Raw genomic sequence first — 20,886 nt, forward strand, 5'->3', positions numbered from 1 at the left:
GCCAATCGGAAGTTGGGAGGGATGTCAGCCGAACGGATGGCTCGACTGAAACACTCGGGACCAGAGACGATGGTCCTGCTTCCACTCGGACGGTCCACATCGTGGCCATCGCGGTGGGCCCGGCCCCTGTCGACCCTCCTCTGGGCGATATGCCCCTCGCGTCGGGCCTTGGAACATAAGTGTCACCGACTGAACGCCGGTCATCATGATGTCGGGGCCCATAGGGCCCACCCCGCGGAGGGGTGCGTGAACGGCGACGATCTTCGGGATTCATGGAACGGCTGCCCCCCTGTGTCGCTGATGAGAACCGGGGCTGTGAACTGACCGATGCGTGTTCGCGTGAACAGAACTATTGTGGATCCTGTTATGCGACTGGGAGACCGCCGAATTTTGCTGTTGTGCCGTGTGCAGCAGGGCACGGATTTGCTCGATCCCTCTACCAGCCTCTGAATCAGTCGGCTCGAGGGAATCGGCTATCTTGGCGGCGGCACCAGGTTGAGGACGGGTGTGCGGAACACCTCCACGTTGCTCCGCCGAGTGTGCCGACTGGCAGAACGGCGGGGCTGACGGCGAGCGCCGGATGTTTCGCCGACCTCCTGCTCGTTCCGGCCGGTCTGACGAGGACTTTCATGGGAGTTGGCCATGTGAACTTCAGCTGCAGGTCCACGACCCAAGTACTCGGAAGGAAACTCAGTCGGAACTGAGTCCGAGCGCTGGGACGGAGGCGCCACTACAACCGACTCTAGGACCGCCACTTGTGAGGACGCGTGCTGGCGCGCCTGGGCGTGTTGCACCCAACGCTAGAGCCACGGACGGCGGGACCGCTTATTGAGGCGTGCGACGGCGGCATAGGTCGACACCGGAGCCGACTGCTGGAGAATAAGGATACTGCGGGCGCCGGCACGGAAGTGCGTAGCCCCGCGACTGGGGAGCGCCTCGACGTCGAGAGGGGCGTCCCAAAGCCATGCCGAATCGTCGACGATGAAGGAGAGAGCGCCAAAGAGGATCTCGTGACCCATGCTCAAATCTCCACCGGATGACATGATGAAAAGATGTAGTGGCAAACTCGCTGGAAGTCGCTTAGACGCCTGCCCCAAGGTGGGCGCCAACTGTCGTGGGTATAAGTGTGACAGTAGATGTGTAGGGTACAAAAGGATGGGCAGAGCCTTAGCTACGGCGAGGTTGTATGAGTTCAGGCCCCTCTACGGTGGAGGTAAAATCCCTACGTCTCAGTGCTCTTGGGAGCTTGTTGTCGAGTGGAATATGGATCACGAGAACACGCCTTTTTAAGCCATTCATGTCTAGCACAAATTTGGGCGGTTCTTTCTTGGCTCTCAATCATGGAAACACGCATAGCTTTCAAAGTTTCATCCATGTTGATTTTGGGAGGAGCACATCTAACTTTCAAAGCATCAACATCACAAGAAATCCTATCAACGCTCTTAGCCAAATCGTCAATTTTGAGTAGTTTTTCCTCTATGGACGCATTGAAAATCTTTTGAGAGTTGATGAACTCTTTGATATTACTCTCTATATCAGAGGGTAATCTATTGTAATTTCCATGAGTATTGTTGTAGGAGTTGCCAAAATTATTAGAGGAGTTACTAGGAAAAGGCCTATGTCGTGGGTATAAGTGTGAAAGTAGATGTGTAGGGTACGAAAGGATGGGCAGAGCCTTAGCTACGGCGAGGTTGTATGAGTTCAGGCCCCTCTACGGTGGAGGTAAAAGCCCTACATCTCAGTGCTCTTGGGAGCTTGTTGTCGAGTGGAATATGGATTACAGTGAATTGCCAACCCCTGCACCAGTGGGGAAGGGCGGCTTATATAGAGTGCGCTACCCTTCATAACGGTTCAGTGCACAGGGGTGGAGTAGTGGCGAATAACTGCATACGTTACAGGTAACGTATGTCTTAAATGCTAATAAAGGTACATGGAAATGTATGACCGTTGCCCTCCAAGGGGGTTACGATGTACAGAGTGGAATCCAGTCGGTAAGTTTGATACGATCCGAATGCTCATCTCCGACTGGATGATGTAGGAATCGTCATCGACTGGATGATGGGAAGTCCTTAATTCAGTCGGAACTGACTAAGGGCCTTATCCCTTATGAAGGGTAGTCCTTGGGTAGGACCCATTGGGCAGGCCTATGACCCTACCCTAGGACTATAACCCCATCAGCCTAGGAACATAGTTTCCTATAAAAGCATTGTTGTTGCCAAAGTTATTCCTACCAACAAAATTAACGTCCAAGCTAGCGTTGCTACTCCCAATCAAAGAAGACAAAGGCATATCATTAGGATCCAAAGGAGCACTTCTACTAGCAAGCAAATTCATTAACTCATCCATCTTAGCACTCAACGAGTTAATTTCTTCTATAGCGTGTACCTTCTTACTAGTAGGTGACCTTTGAGTGTTCCATTGAGAGTAGTTTGTCATGATGTTGTCTAAGAGCTTTGTGGCTTCTCCTAACGTGATTTCCATGAACGTTCCACCTGAGGCGGAGTCCAAGATATTTCTAGAAGCGAAATTCAAGCCAGCGTAAAAGATTTGAATAATCATCCAAAGGCTCAAGCCATGAGCGGGACAATTTCTAATCATTAATTTCATTCTCTCCCAAGCTTGTGCAACATGCTCATGATCATGTTGCTTGAAATTCATGATATCATTACGGAGAGAGATGATCTTTGCCGGCGGAAAATACTTGGATATATAAGCATCTTTGCACTTATCCCAAGAATCGATACTATTTTTGGGCAAAGAAGAAAACCAAGTTTTTGCACGATCTCGCAACGAGAAAGGAAAAAAGCTTCAATTTAATCACGTCATTATCCACATTTTTTTATTTTGCATATCGCAAAGCTCAATGAAGCTATTGAGATGGGATGCGACATCTTCACTAGGAAGGCCAGAGAATTGCTCTTTCATAACAAGATTCAGCAAAGCGGCATTGATTTCGTATGACTCCGCACTAGTGGCGGGAGCAATCGGAGTACTAATAAAATCATTATTATTAGTATTTGAGAAGTTACAAAGTTTAGTGTTTTCGTTCATGGTGAATTCAGCAAGCAAGCAAGAACACAAGCAAACAAAAAGCGGGCGAGAAAAAGGGCGAACGAAAAGGCGAACGAAAAAGGCAAATTGGTGAAGTGGGGGAGAGGAAAACGAGAGGCAAGTGACAAACAAAGTAAATGCATGAGATGAGTTTGCGACACTTACTTGGATGAGTTTTAGACTTGATCTTCCACCCCGGCAACGGCGCCAGAAATTCTTTTGCTGCGGCAACAAAAGTCCTTCCCTGGCGCGTAGGAATTCTTCTTGTTACTTCTCTCGTTTGCGTCGGTTTTTCCCTTGAAGAGGAAAGGGTGATGCAGCACAGGAGCAGTAAGTATTTCCCTGAGTTTGAGAACCAAGGTATTGATACGTCTCAAACGTATCTTAATTTTTGATGGTTTCACGCTGTTATCTTGTCAACTTTGGATGTTTTATACACCTTTTATATCTTTTTTTGGGACTAACTTATTAATTCAGTGCCAAGTGCCAGTTCCTGTTTTTTTCTGTGTTTTTGACTCTTTTCAGATCTGATTTTGGAACAGAGTCCAAACGGAATAAAATCCCCGAAATAAATTTTTCCAGAACAGAAGAAGATTGGGGGACTTGAGGGCCAAGGCAGGGGGCCCACAGGGAGCCCACAAGCCCTGTTGCCGTAGCCAGGGGGCCTGCTGCAACCAGGCTTGTGGCCTCCCTGACGCTCCCCTGCCCTAGCTCTTTGGCCTATAAATTCCCTAAAATCCCAGAAGAAATCAGGGCATCCACGAAAACACTTTTCCGCCGCCGCAAGCTTCCGTTTCCGCGAGATCTCATCTGGAGACCCTTCCCCGTGCCCTGCCAGAGGGGACTTTGGAGTTGGAGGGCTTCTACATCAACATCATCGCCCCTCCAATGACTCGTGAGTAGTCCACTTCAGACCTACGGGTCCGTAGTTAGTATCTAGATGGCTTCTCGTCTCTCTTGGATCTTCAATACAAAGTTCTCCATGATCTTCATGGAGATCTATCCGATGTAATCCTCTTTGTCGGTGTGTTTGTCGAGATCCGATGAATTGTGGATTTGTGATCAGATTATCTATGAATTATATTTGAGTCTTTGCTGATTTCTTATATGCATGATTTGATATCCTTGTAAGTCTCTCCGAGTCTTGGGTTTTGTTTGGCCAACTAAATCTATGATTCTTGCAATGGGAGAAGTGCTTGGTTTTGGGTTCATACCGTGCGGTGACCTTTCCCAGTGACAGAAGGGGCAACAAGGCACGCATCAAGTTGTTGCCATCAAGGGTAACAAGATGGGCTTTTATCATAGATTTGAGATTGTCCATCTATATCATGTCATCTTGCTTAAGGCGTTACTCTGTTCTTTTGACCTCAATACACTAGATGCATGCTGGATAGCGGTCGACGTGTGGAGTAATAGTAGTAGATGAAGAAAGTATCGGTCTACTTGTTTTGGACGTGATGCCTATAGATATAATCATTGCCACATATAACTCCATGACTTTGCGCGGTTCTATCAATTGCTCGACAGTAATTCGTTCACCCACCGTCTACTTGCTTTCATGAGAGAAGCCACTAGTGAACACAACGGCCCCCGGGTCTATTCACAACTATCGTCTCCACCTTTACTTTTACTTTGCTTTGTTTACTTTTTTGCTTTCAGTTCTCACTTTGCAATCAATCTATAAGGGATTGACAACCCCTTCATAGCGTTGGGTGCAAGCTCTTGTGTTTGTGCAGGTACTTGTGACTTGACACGATCCTCCTACTGGATCGATACCTTGGTTCTCAAACTGAGGGAAATACTTACCGCCGCTGTGCTACATCACCCTTTCCTCTTCAAGGGAACACCAACGCAAGGCTCCAAGGCCCCGGGGAAATCCTTTGCATATTTGCCAAGGAAATCCCTATAGGCGTAGCCCGTAGCAGAAGGATTCCTGGCGCCATTGCCAGGGAAGGTCTGTTGTCGCAGTAGCAGAAAGATTTCTAGCGCCGTTGCCGGGGAGGATCGCTTGCCGAGGAGTATCAAGACAAGAATAATCTCACGTCAACACGCCTATTTCTGGCGCCGTTGCCGGGGAGGCGAGATGAAGTCAAGATCTATCCAAGTAGGTGTCACAAACTCATCTCTTGCATTTACCTTTTTTTGCCAGTCGCCTCTCGTTTTCCTCTCCCCCACTTCACATTTACCGTTTTCATTTGCCTTTCTCCCTTGCCGTTTTCATTTGCCTTTTTGCCTTTCTCCTTTGTTGTTTTCTTTTGCCTTTTGCCGTTTTCCTTTGCCAGTTTTCTTGCTTGCTTCTGTTCTTGTTGGTTTGTTGAAGTCATCATGGTTGAAAACACCAAACTTTGCGACTTCTCGAGTACTAATAATAATGATTTTATTAGTACTCCGATTGCTCCTGCCACTAGTGCGGAATCTTATGAAATCAATGCTGCCTTGCTGAATCTTGTTATGAAAGAGCAATTCTCTGGCCTTCCTAGTGAAGATGTCGCATCCCATCTCAATACCTTCATTGAGCTTTGCGATATGCAAAAGAAAAGAGATGTGGATAATGATGTTGTTAAATTGAAGCTCTTTCCTTTCTCGTTGCGAGATCGTGCGAAAACTTGGTTTTCTTCTTTGCCTAAAAATAGTATCGATTCTTGGGATAAGTGCAAAGATGCTTACATATCCAAGTATTTTCCGCCGGCTAAGATTATCTCTCTCTATAACGATATCATGAATTTTAAGCAACTTGATCATGAACACGTTGCACAATCTTGGGAGAGGATGAAGTTAATGATTAGAAATTGTCCCGCTCATGGCTTGAGTTTGTGGATGATTATACAAATCTTTTACGCTGGTTTGAATTTTGCTTCTCGCAATATCTTGGACTCTGCCTCAGGTGGAACGTTCATGGAAATCACGTTAGGGGAAGCTACAAAACTCCTAGACAATATCATGACCAACTACTCTCAGTGGCACACTGAAAGGTCACCTGCTAGCAAAAAGGTACATGCTATAGAAGAAATTGACTCGCTTAGTGCTAAGATGGACGAGTTGATGAATTTGGTTGCTAGTAGAAATGCTCCTTTAGATCCTAATGACATGCCACTATCTTCCTTGATTGAGAGTAGCAACGCTAGTTTGGACGTTAATTTTGTTGGTAGGAACAATTTTGGCAACAACAATGCTTTTAGAGGAAACTATGTTCCTAGGCCTTTTCCTAGTAACTCCTCTAACAATTCTGGCAATTCCTACAACAACACTTATGGAAATCACAACAAATTACCCTCTGATTTAGAGAGTAATATCAAAGAGTTCATCAACTCTCAAAAGATTTTCAACACGTCCATAGAGGAAAACTACTCAAAATAGACGATTTGGCTAAGAGCGTTGATAGGATGTCTTGTGATATTGATGCTTTCAAAGTTAATGTGCTCCTCCCAAGGTCAACTTGGATGAAACTTTAAAAGCTAAGCGTGTCTCCATGAATGAGAGCAAAGAAAGAACCGCCCAAATTCGCGCTAGGCATGAATGGTTTAAAAGGGTGCGTTCTAGTGATGCAAATCACGAAGATCTTAAAGTGCTTGGTGTGACCCCTCTTGAATCTTTTTTTTCGCGTGTAAAACCTATTGATGAAGGGGCTGGATATGAATTCACTTTGGTTGAAAAACGCCCCAATGATTCGGAGTCCACCTATCTTGATGATAAAGGCGTGGAGACTGGAGTAGAAGAAATCAAAATATTGGGTAGTAATGAAACTCCCACTTTGGATTTCAAGGAATTCAATTATGATAGTTGCTCCTTGTTTGAATGCATTTCCTTGATGCAATCCATTGCAAACTCTCCACATGCTTATAGCCAAAGCAAAGCCTTTACCGCACATATCGTAGATGCTATGATGAAATCTCTTGAAGAGAAACTCGAATTATAAGTCTCTATACCTAGAAAACTTCATGATGAGTGGGAACCTACTATCAAAATAAAAATCAAAAACTATGAATGCAATGTTTTGTGTGATTTGGGTGCTAGTGTTTCCGCGATCCCAAAGTCTTTATGTGATATTCTTGGTTTTCATGAGATTGAAGAGTGTTCTCTTAATTTGCATCTTGCGGATTCTACTGTCAAGAAACCCATGGGAAGGATCAATGATGTTCTTATTGTTGCAAATAAGAACTATGTACCCGTGGATTTCATTGTACTTGACATAGATTGCAATCCTTCATGTCCCATTATTCTTGGTAGACCTTTCCTAAGGACTATTGGTGCTATCATCGATATGAAGGAAGGGAATATTAGATTTCAATTTCGTCTAAAGAAGGGCATGGAGCATTTTCCTAGAAAGAAAATAAGATTGCCTTATGAATCTATGATGAGGGCTACTTATGGTTTGAGCACCAAAGATGACTATACGTGATTCCATCACCTTATGCCTAGCTAAGGGCGTTAAACAATAGCGCTTGTTGGGAGGCAACACAACGAATCTATCCTTTTTATTTCTGTTTTTTGTTTTCTACACTTTCATAATTCTGTTACGATTGTGTTTTTTGTGTTTCTTTTGTGTTTGTGCCAAGTAAAACCGTTATGATAAGTCTTGGGGATGATCGTTTGGTCATGCTGGAAAAGACAGAAACTTTATGCTCACGAAAAGAATTTTCATTTTTTTCTGTAAGAGCTTTTGAGCTGATTCTTTTTTCTGCTGATTTCTACGCAAATTCTTCATACTGTCGTAATTTTTCAGAATTTTTGAAGTACCAGAAGTATACGAAGTATACAGATTTCTACAGGCTGGTCTGCTGTTAACAGATTTTGTTTTTGTTGAGTTGGTTGCTTATTTTGATGAAACTATGGATAGTATCGGGGGGTATTAGCCAGGGAAGATTGAAAATACAGTAATCCAACATCAACATAAGTAGAATTTAAGTTTGCTAGAGTACCTAAGGAAGTGGTGGTTTGCTTTCTTATACTAATGTTATCACGAGTTTCTGTTTAAGTTTCGTGTTGTGAAGTTTTCAAGTTTTGGGTGAAGTTCTTATGGACAAAAAGATAAAGAGTGGCAAGAGCTCAAGCTTGGGGATGCCCAAGGCACCCCAAGTTGATTCAAGTATGCTGAAAAAGCCTAAGCTTGGGGATGCCCCGGGAAGGCATCCCCTCTTTTGTCTTCAATCCATCGGTAACGTTACTTGGGGCTATATTTTTATTCACCACATGTTATGTGTTTTGCTTGGAGCATCTTGTATCGTAGGAGTCTTTTATTTTTGTTGTGTCACAAACTTTCTTGCTGCACACCTAGAGAGAGAGACATGCACTCACCGTGATTTTGTCGAGCTTCACTTATATCCTTTGGTTAGACAATTCAACTCACATGTGCTTCACTTATATCTTTTGAGCTAGTTGATTTTACTCTATGTGCTTCACTTATATCTTTTAGAGCACGGAAGCGCGTGGCTTGGTAGTTGATCTATGCTATGAAAGTAGTCTCAAAAGGGGTAGTTATCCAAAGGGATATGAAAACTTCCACCTTCATGTGCATTGAATAGTTAGAGAAGTTTGATTCATCTCAATTAGTTTTGACTTGTGGTTGTGGTAATATTGAAGTTATACTAGTAAGGTGTTGTGGATCTAGAAATACTTGTGTTGAAGTTAGTGATTCCCGTAGCATGCACGTATGGTGAACCGCTATGTGATGAAGTCTGAGCATGATTAGTCTATTGATTGTCATCCTTTGTGTGGCGGTCGGGGTCGCGCGATGGTTTATACCTACCAACCCTTCCCCTAGGAGTATGCGTTGAATGCTTTGTTTCGATTACTACTAAAACTTTTGCAACAAGTATATGAGTTCTTCATGACTAATGTTGAGTCCATGGTTTAGATGCACTTTCACCTTCCACCATCACTATCTTCTTTAGTGTCGTGCAACTTTCGCCGGTGCACAAAACCCACCATTAGCCTCCCTCAAAACAGCCACCATACCTACCTCCTATGGCTTCTTCAAAGCCATTCTGAGATATATTGCCATGCAACTACCACCATGACATGTGCCACCACTTCTACATTGCCATTGCATGATCATAATATAGCTAGCATGATGTTTCCATTGATGTCTATGCCATGCTAGATCATTGTCACGGTACACTACCGAAGGCATTTCATATAGACTCATCATTGCTCTAAGTTTTGAGTTGTAAGTGTGATGATCATCTTTGATGGAGCATTGTCCCATGTGAGGAAATAAAAGAGGCCAAAGATGCCCACCAAAATAAAATATAAAAAAATAGGCCAAAGAGCCCACCAAAAAAAATTGAGAGAAAAAGAGAGAAGGGACAATGCTACTATGTTTCCACACTTGTGCTTATTAAGCACCATGATCTTCATGATTGAGAGTCTCTCGTTTTCTCACCACCATATAGCTAGTGGGAAATTTTCATTATATAACTTGGCTTGTATATTCCAATGATAGGCTTCCTCAAATTTGCCTTAGGTCTTCGTGAGCAAGCAAGTTGGATGCACACCCACTAGTTTTCTTTAAGAGCTTTCACATACTCTTAGCTCTAGTGCATCATTTGTATGGCAATCCCTACTCATTCACGTTGATATCTATTGATGAGCATCTCCACAGCTCATTGATATGCCTAGTCAATGTGACCATCTTCTCCTTGTTTGTCTTGCAACCTCCACCACACTCCACTCCACTTATAGTGCTAAAACCATGGCTCACGCTCATGTATTGCGTGAGAGTTGAAAAGGTTTGAGAAAGTAAAGGTGTGAAAACAATTACTTGGCCAATACCGAGGTTGTGCATGATTCAAATTCATTGTGCAAGGATGATAGAGCATAGCCAGACTATATGATTTTGTAGGGATAACTTTCTTTTGGCCTTGTTATTTTGAAAGTTCATATTACCTTGCTAGTTTGCTTGAAGTATTATTGTCTCCACATCAATAGCAAACTATTGTTTTGAATCTAATGGATCTGAACATTCATGTCACATAAGAGGAGTTACAAAGGACATCTATGCTAGGTAGCATGAAAGCATCAAAAATTCATTCTTTATCACTTCCCTACTCGAGGACGAGCAGGAGTTAAGCTTGGGGATGCTTGATACGTCTCAAACGTATCTATAATTTTTGATGGTTTCACGTTGTTATCTTGTCAACTTTGGATGTTTTATACACCTTTTATATCTTTTTTTGGGACTAACTTATTAATTCAGTGCCAAGTGCCAGTTCCTGTTTCTTTCTGTGTTTTTGACTCTTTTCAGATCTAATTTTGGAACGGAGTCCAAACGAAATAAAATCCCCGAAATAAATTTTTCCAGAACAGAAGAAGATCGGGGGACTTGAGGGCCAAGGCAGGGGGCCCACAGGGAGCCCACAAGCCCTGTTGCCGCAGCCATGGGGGCCTGCGGCAACCAGGCTTGTGGCCTCCTTGGCGCTCCCTTGCCCTAGCTCTTTGGCCTATAAATTCCCTAAAATCTCAGAAAAAATCAGGGCATCCACGAAAACACTTTTCTGCCGCCGCAAGCTTCCGTTTCCGCGAGATCTCATCTGGAGACCCTTCCCGGTGCCCTGCCAGAGGGGACTTTGGAGTTGGAGGGCTTCTACATCAACACCATCGCCCCTCCAATGACTCGTGAGTAGTCCACTTCAGACCTATGGGTCCGTAGTTAGTAGCTAGATGGCTTCTCCTCTCTCTTGGATCTTCAATACAAAGTTCTCCGTGATCTTCATGGAGATCTATCCGATGTAATCTTCTTTGTCGGTGTGTTTGTCGAGATCCGATGAATTGTGGATTTGTGATCAGATTATCTATGAATTATATTTGAGTCTTTGCTGATTTCTTATATGCATGATTTTATATCCTTGTAAGTCTCTCTGAGTCTTGGGTTTTGTTTGGCCAACTAGATCTATGATTCTTGCAATGGGAGAAGTGCTTGGTTTTGGGTTCATACCGTGCGGTGACCTTTCCCAGTGACAGAAGGGGCAGCAAGGCATGCATCATGTTGTTGCCATCAAGGGTAACAAGATGGGCTTTTATCATATATTTGAGATTGTCCATCTATATCGTGTCATCTTGCTTAAGGCGTTAATCTGTTCTTTTGAACTCAATACACTAGATGCATGCTGGATAGCGGTCGACGTGTGGAGTAATAGTAGTAGATGCAGAAAGTATCGGTCTACTTGTTTTGGACGTGATGCCTATAGATATAATCATTGCCACAGATAACGTCATGACTTTGCGCGGTTCTATCAATTGCTCGACAGTAATTCGTTCACCCACCGTCTACTTGCTTTCATGAGAGAAGCCACTAGTATACACTATGGCCCCCGGGTCTATTCACAACTATCATCTCCACCTTTACTTTTACTTTGCTTTGTTTACTTTTTTGCTTTCAGTTCTCACTTTGCAATTAATCTATAAGGGATTGACAACCCCTTCATAGCGTTGGGTGCAAGCTCTTTTGTGCTTGTGCAGGTACTTGTGACTTGACGCGATCCTCCTACTGGATCGATACCTTGGTTCTCAAACTGAGGGAAATACTTACCGCCGTTGTGCTACATCACCCTTTCCTCTTCAAGGGAACACCAATGCAAGGCTCCAAGGCCGCGGGGAAATCCTTTGCATATTTGCCAAGGAAGTCCCTATAGGCGTAGCCAGTAGCAGAAGGATTCCTGCGCCGTTGCCAGGGAAGGTCTGTTGTCGCAGTAGCAGGTATCGAACCAAAAGGAGGGCCTTGTCAAGTCCAAAGTACGTGCGCAAAAACAAACAAGCTTGCACCCAACGCTTCAAAGGGCTTGTCAATCCCTTCAATATTGTTTGCAAAGTGAGATGTGAAGGCGGAAAGTGCAACGAAGTAAAAAGTGTAAGGCTGAAAATATGGTGTGGAGTAGACCCTGGGGGCCATAGTGTTCACTAGAGGCTTCTCTCAAAATAGCAAGTATTACGGTAGGTGAACAAATTACTGTCGAGCAATTGATAGAACCGCGCAAAGTCATGACGATATCTAAGGCAATGATCTAGCATATAGGCATCACGTCCGAGACAAGTAGACCGATACTTTCTGCATCTACTACTATTACTCCACACATCGACCGCTATCCAGCATGCATCTAGTGTATTGAGTTCATGATGAACATAGTAACGCTTTAAGAAAGATGACATGATGTAGAGGGATAATCTCAAACCAATGATGAAAACCCCATCTTTTTACCCTTGATGGCAACAACACGATACGTGCCTCGCTACCCCTTCTGTCACTGGGTGAGGGCACCGCACGGTATGAACCCAAAACCAAGCACTTCTCCAATGGCAAGAATCATAGATCTAGTTCGCCAAACAAAACCCGCAACTCGAAGAGAATTACAAGGATATGAAATCATGCATAAGAGAGATCAAAAGAAACTCAAATAAGATTCATAGATAATCTGATCATAAATCCACAATTCATCGGATCTCGACAAACACACCACAAAAGAAGATTACATCGGATAGATCTCCATGAAGATCATGGAGAACTTTGTATTGAAGATCCAAGAGAGAGAAGAAGCCATCTAGTTAATAGCTATGGACACGTAGGTCTATGGTGAACTACTCACGCATCATCGGAGAGGTCATGGTGTTGGAGAAGCCTTCCTTGTCTGAATCCCCCCTCCGGCAGGGCACCAGGACGTGCCCCAGATGGGATCTTGCAGAGACAGAAGCTTGCGGCGGCGGAAAAGTGATTATGGTGCTCCCCTCATTTTTTGGGAATATTTGGGAATTTATAGGCGCAAGATCTAGGTGAGGGGACCTCCACGGGCCCCACAAGCCTGCATGGCGCGCCCCCCTGGCCGCGTGGTGGGGGCTTGTCGGGCCCCTGGGGCTCTTCTGGCTTGGCCCCCAAGCTCTCTGATCTTCTTCCGTTCCAGAAAATTATTTTCGGGGATTTTCTTCCGTTTGGACTCCGTTACAAAATCTCCTCTGAAAGGGGTCAAAAACATGGAAAAACAGGAACTGGCACTTGGCACTGGATTAATAAGTTAGTCCCAGAAAATAAATAAAAGGCATGCAAAACATCCAAAGTTTGACAAGATAATAGCATGAAACCATCAAAAATTATAGATACGTTGGAGATGTATCAGGCTCCGCCCAAGCTCCGCAGAAATACGATCTAGAGGAAATACCGTGGAGGTATGTGGTCGGGCTGCCGTGGCAAAGTTGTCTCAAATTAGTCCTAATACACCAGTATATATAGGAGGGAGGGGAGGGACCTTGCCTTGAGGCTCAAGGGATCCCCAAGGGGTCGTCCGAACCAAGGGGAGAAGTCCTCCCCCTCCAATCCTAGTCCAACTAGGATTGGAAAGTGGAGTCCTTCTCCACCTTCCACTTCCTTTTTTTTCTTTTTCTCTTTGGTTTTTCCTTGGTGGCGCCATGGGCCTTTCTTGGCTGTCCCACCAGCCCACAAAGCGCTGGTGTGTCACCCCTAAGGCCTTGGTACACTCCCGGGTGGGTTCCCCCCCTCCCGGTAAATTCCCGGAACCCATTCGTCACTCCCGCTACGATGCCGGTAATGCCCGAAAACCTTCCGGTAACCAAATGAGACAAACCTATATATCAATCTTCGTTTCCGGATCATTCCGGAAACCCTCGTGACGTCTGTGATCCCATCCGAGACTCCAAACAACATTCGGTAACCAACCATATAACTCAAATACGCATAAAACATCGTCGAACCTTAAGTGTGCAGACCCTGCGGGTTCGAGAACTATGTAGACATGACCCGAGAGACTCCTCGGTCAATATCCAATAGCGGGATCTGGATGCCCATATTGGATCCTACATATTCTCCGAAGATCTCATCGGTTGAACCTCAGTGTCAAGGATTCATATAATCCCGTATGTCATTCCCTTTGTCCTTCGGTATGTTACTTGCCCGAGATTCGATCGTCAGTATCGACATACCTATTTCAATCTCGTTTACTGGCAAGTCTCTTTACTCATTCCGCAATACAAGATCCCGTGACATACACTAAATCACATTGCTTGCAAGGCTTTTGTGTGATGTTGTATTACCGAGTGTGCTCCGAGATACCTCTCCGTCACACGGAGTGACAAATCCCAGTCTTGATCCATACTAACTCAACGGACACCTTCGGAGATACCTGTAGAGCATCTTTATAGTCACCCAGTTACGTTGTGACATTTTATACACACAAGGTATTCCTCCGGTGCCAGTGAGTTATATGATCTCATCGTCATAGGAATAAATACTTGACACGCAGAAAAACAGTAGCAACAAAATGACACGATCAACATGCTACGTTCATTAGTTTGGGTCTAGTCCATCACATGATTCTCCTAATGATGTGATCCCGTTATCAAGTGACAACACTTGCCTATGGTGAGGAAACCTTGACCATCTTTGATCAACGAGCTAGTCAACTAGAGCCTTACTAGGGACAGTGTTTTGTCTATGTATCCACACATGTATTGTCTTTCCAATCAATACAATTATAGCATGGATAATAAACGATTATCATGAACAAAGAAATATAATAATAACTAATTTATTATTGCCTCTAGGGCATATTTCCAACAAGTTGCCGGCAGCAGGGCGGCATGGGAAAGGTGATCGTCGCCGTCATCTGAAGATGGCAAGCCACTTTGCCTGGAGTGGGAAGAACATGGGGAAGGCGGCGTCCAGTCCTCGACGCGGTCGAGGTGGACTAGCATGTCGCAGCAGGTTCGGCGGAGGCGCGATGGCGCGGCTCGGGGCGAGAAGCCGTGCATATCCTCGACACATCTAGCGCCTCTGGCATGCTTCCACAGCGTCCGGCGTGTGGGGATATGGGCTAGCTCCCATGCCCACACCCAGACGGTGAAGAGCCTCGTGTCGACACGCTCAAAGGTGCGTCTATCTAGCCTATCGATGATCACTTTGTCACCCAACACGTCCTTTGCCCCCTCTAGGGTCCAAAGGTGCATATGCATCTTCTCAAGCACAACCCGAACGTGCATCATCCAGAACTGATGGAGCGCATACACATCCTAGTGCCAAGACTCCGCCAGGAAGGTGTTTCCATCGACGAAGATGGTTCCTCGGCGCGCACCAGGTCCTTGTGTGTTGGCAGGTTGAAGTAGACTAGAAAGTCTTCTAGGTCGTGGTTGGTGATGCGCAGCAGGTGTGGCGGAATCTTGAACTCCTTCTCCAGCGCCCTCCCAACGGAAAGTGAGCTGGTGGCGTGTAGCTTGTTGACGGCGGTCAGAACCACCGCGTGTTGCTGCAGTAGGAACACTTGCTCTTCCATGGCCGGCGTTGACTCGATGAACTTACGACTGTTGCACGACCGGCGCATGTGATCGGCGCCGGGGGCGTCATCCGGAGCCATCTCAGCGCCGGGGAAGACGAGTCGCTCGTGCACCGGCCCCCTACCCTCGACGACCCCAAGCCTCTCCTTCGCCGCTCCCCCGCCCCGCCTATTCCTAGGATTCTGCACGCACTCTTTGCCGAAGTGGGCACACCGCTTGCAGATGATGCAGCGGAAAGGATCCCTGCAGTCGGCTCTACGGTGTCGCTTGCTGAGGCAACAGAAGCAACGCCCTCGGAAACGTCTTAAAAAGGCCTCCAGACCTGGGTGGACTAGCTGTGGCCTCGGATCCCTGGTTGCTCGCTTGGACTTGCGTGATGGAGCTTGGATCCATCCTCCTTCAATACTGCATGTCGCATTCGATGCATGAGATGGCAAGGGGGAGGGACATACCACAATGGATCAAAGCATGAGCCTCCCAGGAGGAAGCAGTGGTGTTGGGTCCGCTGGATCCGGTGAGTCTCCCACCCCGGAGCCTTCCTCTCGGCGCAGGATTTGCGGCGGAGAATGCACAGCCCCCCCCCCCCCCCCCGCCCGCATGGGGGAGCGGGCACGAGATGGGAACATTAACGCGGGGGGGGGTAGGGGGAGGCTGAACAACCATGGATCCAAGAGGCGTCGGCCCGTAGCGAGGCGACAGGTAAGGATCCGACGGTCCGAGCCGATCCCCGGCCTCGAAAGACCCCCAACGGTGCCGGATTTACGGCGTCAAGGCAAGATCTGAAGCCGCGGTCGTTGAGGCAGGGGATCACGAAGAGGAGGGTGTGTATTACGGAACGAGTAAAGAGACTTGCCGGTAAACGAGATTGAAATAGGTATGCGGATACTGACGATCGAATCTCGGGCAAGTAACATACCGAAGGAGAAAGGGAATGACATACGGGATTATATGAATCCTTGGCACTGAGGTTCAAACGATAAGATCTTCGTAGAATATGTAGGATCCAATATGGGCATCCAGGTCCCGCTATTGGATATTGACCGAGGAGTCTCTCGGGCCATGTCTACATAGTTCTCGAACCCGCAGGGTCTGCACACTTAAGGTTCGACGTTGTTTTATGCGTATTTGAGTTATATGGTTGGTTACTGAATGTTGTTCGGAGTCCCGGATGAGATCACGGACGTCACGAGGGTTTCCGGAATGGTCCGGAAACGAAGATTGATATATAGGATGACCTCATTTGATTACCAAAAGGTTTTCGGAGTTACCGGGAATGTACAGGGAATGACGAATGGGTTCCGGGAGTTCACCGGGGGGCAACCCACCCCGGGGAAGCCCATAGGCCATGAGGGTGGCGCACCAGCCCTTAGTGGGCTGGTGGGACAGCCAAGGGCCCTATGCGCATTGGAAGAAAAATCAAAGAGAAAAAAAAAAGGAGGAGGTGGGAAAGGAAAGAAGGACTCCACCCACCAAACCAAGTAGGACTCGGTTTGGGGGGGAGTCCTTCCCCCCTTTGGCTCGGCCCACCCCCTTGGGGCTCCTTGAGCCCCAAGGCAAGGTCCCCTCTCTCCCACCTATATATACGGAGGTTTTAGGGCTGATTTGAGACGACTTTTCCACGGCAGCCCGACCACATACCTCCACGGTTTTTCCTCTAGATCGCGTTTCTGCGGAGCTCGGGCGGAGCCCTGCTGAGACAAGGTCATCACCAACCTCCGGAACGCCGTCACGCTGCCGGAGAACTCTTCTACCTCTCTTGCTGGATCAAGAAGGCCGAGATCATCATCGAGCTGTACGTGTGCTGAACGCGGAGGTGCCGTCCGTTCGGTACTAGATCGTGGGACTGGTCGCGGGATTGTTCGCGGGGCAGATCGAGGGACGTGAGGACGTTCCACTACATCAACCGCGTTCACTAATGCTTCTGCTGTACGGTCTACAAGGGTACGTAGATCACTCATCCCCTCTAGTAGATGGACATCACCATGATAGGTCTTCGTGCGCGTAGGAAATTTTTTGTTTCCCATGTGACGTTCCCTAACAGTGGCATCATGAGCTAGGTTCATGCGTAGATGTCTTCTCGAGTGGAACACAAAAGTTTTTGTGGGCGGTGATGTGCGTTTTGCTGTCCTCCTTAGTCTTTTCTTGATTCCGCGGTATTGTTGGATTGAAGCGGCTTGGACCGACATTACTCGTACGCTTACGAGAGACTGGTTTCATCGCTACGAGTAACCCCGTTGCTCAAAGATGACTGGCAAGTGTCGGTTTCTCCAACTTTAGTTGAATCGGATTTGACCGAGGAGGTCCTTGGATGAGGTTAAATAGCAACTCATATATCTCCGTTGTGGTGTTTGCGTAAGTAAGATGCGATCCTACTAGATACCCATGGTCACCACGTAAAACATGCAACAACAAAATTAGAGGACGTCTAACTTGTTTTTGCAGGGTATGCTTGTGATGTGATATGGCCAACGATGTGATGTGATATATTGGATGTATGAGATGATCATGTTGTAATAGATAATATCGACTTGCACGTCGATGGTACGGCAACCGGTAGGAGCCATAGGGTTGTCTTTATACTAATGTTTGTGCTTGCAGATGCGTTTACTATTTTGCTAGGATGTAGCTTTAGTAGTAATAGCATGAGTAGCACGACAACCCCGATGGCGACACGTTGATGGAGATCATGGTGTGGCACCGGTGACAAGAAGATCGTGCCGGTGCTTTGGTGATGGAGATCAAGAAGCACGTGATGATGGCCATATCATGTCACTTATGAATTACATGTGATGTTAATCCTTTTATGCACCTTATTTTGCTTAGAACGACGGTAGCATTATGAGGTGATCTCTCACTAAAATTTTAAGATGAAATTGTGTTCTCCCCGACTGTGCACCGTTGCTACAGTTCGTCGTTTTGAGACACCACGTGATGATCGGGTGTGATAGACTCAACGTTCACATACAACGGGTGCAAAATAGTTGCGCACGCGAAACACTCGGGTTAAGCTTGACGAGCCTAGCATGTGCAGACATGGCCTCGGAACACATGATCAGGATGTTAAGAACGCTTGGTTAGCACGTAAGGAGGACTACTCAATAGTTCAATGTGCAGTCTTGTATGGCTTAGAATCGGGACTTCAACATCGCTTTGAGAATCATGGAGCATTTGAGATGTTCCAGGAGTTGAAGTTTATCTTTCAGAAGAACGCCCGGATCGAGAGGTATGAGACCTCCGATAAATTCTATGCTTGCAAGATGGAGGAAAACTCGTCTGTCAGTGAACATGTGCTCAAAATGTCTGGGTACTCAAACCGTCTAGCTGAGCTGGGGATTGAACTCCCGCAAGAGGCTATCACTGACAGAATCCTTCAATCACTGCCGCCAAGCTATAAAGGCTTTGTGTTGAACTTCAACATGCAAGGGATGAACAAGTCACCCGGCGAGTTGTTTGCGATGCTGAAAGTCGCAGAGTCTGAACTCCGTAAAGAGCATCAAGTGTTGATGGTGAATAAGACCACTAGTTTCAAGAGAAACGGCAAAGGCAAGAAGGGTAATTCAAGGAAGAGCGGCAAGCCTGTTGCCAATCCGACGAAGAAACCCAAAGCTGGACCTAAGCCTGAAACAGAGTGTTACTATTGCAAGGGTATGGGTCACTGGAAGCGCAATTGTCCCAAGTATCTGGCATATAAGAAGGCGGACAAAGAAAAATCAGGTATATTTGATATACATGTTATTGATGTGTACTTAACCGGCTCTCGTAGTAGTGCCTGGGTATTCGATACTGGTTCTGTTGCTCATATTTGCAACTCGAAACAGGAACTACGGAATAGACGAAGACTGGCGAAAGATGAAGTGACGATGCGCGTAGGAAATGGTTCCAAGGTTGATGCAATCGCCGTCGGCACAGTTTCACTTCAGTTACCATCAGGATTAGTTATGAACTTAAATCATTGTTATTTAGTGCCTGCGTTGAGCATGAACATTATATCTGGATCTTGTTTATTGCGAGACGGTTACTCTTTTAAGTCAGAGAATAATGGTTGTTCTATTTCTATGAGTAACATCTTTTATGGTCATGCACCCAATGTGAGAGGATTGTTCATATTGAATCTTGATAGCGATACACACATACATAACACTGAGACCAAAAGAGTTAGAGTTAACAATGATAGCGCCATATTTTTGTGGCACTGCCGCTTAGGTCATATTGGTGTAAAGCGCATGAAGAAACTCCATGCCGATGGACTTTTGGAGTCACTTGACTTTGATTCACTTGACACGTGCGAACCATGCCTCATGGGCAAGATGACTAAAACTCCGTTCTCCGGAACAATGGAGCGTGCAAGTGACTTGTTGGAAATCATACATACCGATGTGTGTGGTCCGATGAGCGTAGAGGCATGCGGCGGATATCGTTATTTTCTCACCTTCACTGACAATTTGAGTAGATATGGTTATGTCTACTTAATGAAGCACAAGTCTGAAACATTTGAAAAGTTCAAGCAATTTCAGAGTGAAGTTGAAAATCATCGTAACAAGAAGATCAAGTTCCTACGGTCTGATCGTGGGGGTGAATATCTGAGTTTCGAGTTTGGTGCTCACTTAAGACAACGTGGAATTGTTTCACAGTTGACACCGCCTGGAACACCACAGCGTAATGGTGTGTCCGAACGTCGTAATCGTACTTTATTAGAGATGGTGTGATCTATGATGTCTCTTACTGATTTGCCGTTATCGTTTTGGGGTTATGCATTAGAAACAGCTGCATTCACTTTAAATAGGGCACCATCAAAATCCGTTGAGACGACACCATATGAACTGTGGTATGGCAAAAGGCCAAAGTTGTCGTTTCTTAAAGTTTGGGGATGTGATGCTTATGTCAAAAAGCTTCAGCCTGAAAAACTGGAACCCAAAGCGGAAAAGTGCGTCTTCATAGGTTAACCAAAAGAGACAATTGGGTACACCTTCTATCTCAAATCCGAGGGCAAAGTGTTTGTTGCTAAAAACGGAGCTTTTCTCGAGAAGGAGTTTCTCTCGAGAGAATTGAGTGGGAGGAAGATAGAACTTGACGAGGTTGTCGAACCTCTCATCCCTCTGGATGGTGGCGCAGGGCAAGGGGAAACCTCTATCGTTGCGACGCCGGTTGAGGAGGAAGTTAATGACGACGATCATGAAACTCCGGTTCAAGTTTCTGTCGAACCACGCAGGTCGATGAGACCACGTGCTGCTCTAGAGTGGTACGGTAATCCCGTCTTATCAATCATGTTGTTGGACAACAATGAACCTACAAATTATGAAGAAGCAACGGTGGGCCCAGATTCCAACAAATGGCTAGAAGCCATGGAGTCCGAGATAGGATCCATGTATGAGAACAAAGTGTGGACTTTGGAGGTACTGCCTGAGGGCCGCAAGGCCATTCAGAACAAATGGATCTTTAAGAGGAAGACGGACGCTGACGGCAATGTGACCGTTTATAAAGCTCGACTTGTGGCAAAGGGTTTTTCACAAGTTCAAGGAGTTGACTACGATGAGACATTCTCACCCGTAGCGATGCTTAAGTCCC

Source organism: Hordeum vulgare, chromosome 6H, assembly GCF_904849725.1.
Source record: "Hordeum vulgare subsp. vulgare chromosome 6H, MorexV3_pseudomolecules_assembly, whole genome shotgun sequence".
NCBI lineage: Eukaryota > Viridiplantae > Streptophyta > Magnoliopsida > Poales > Poaceae > Hordeum > Hordeum vulgare.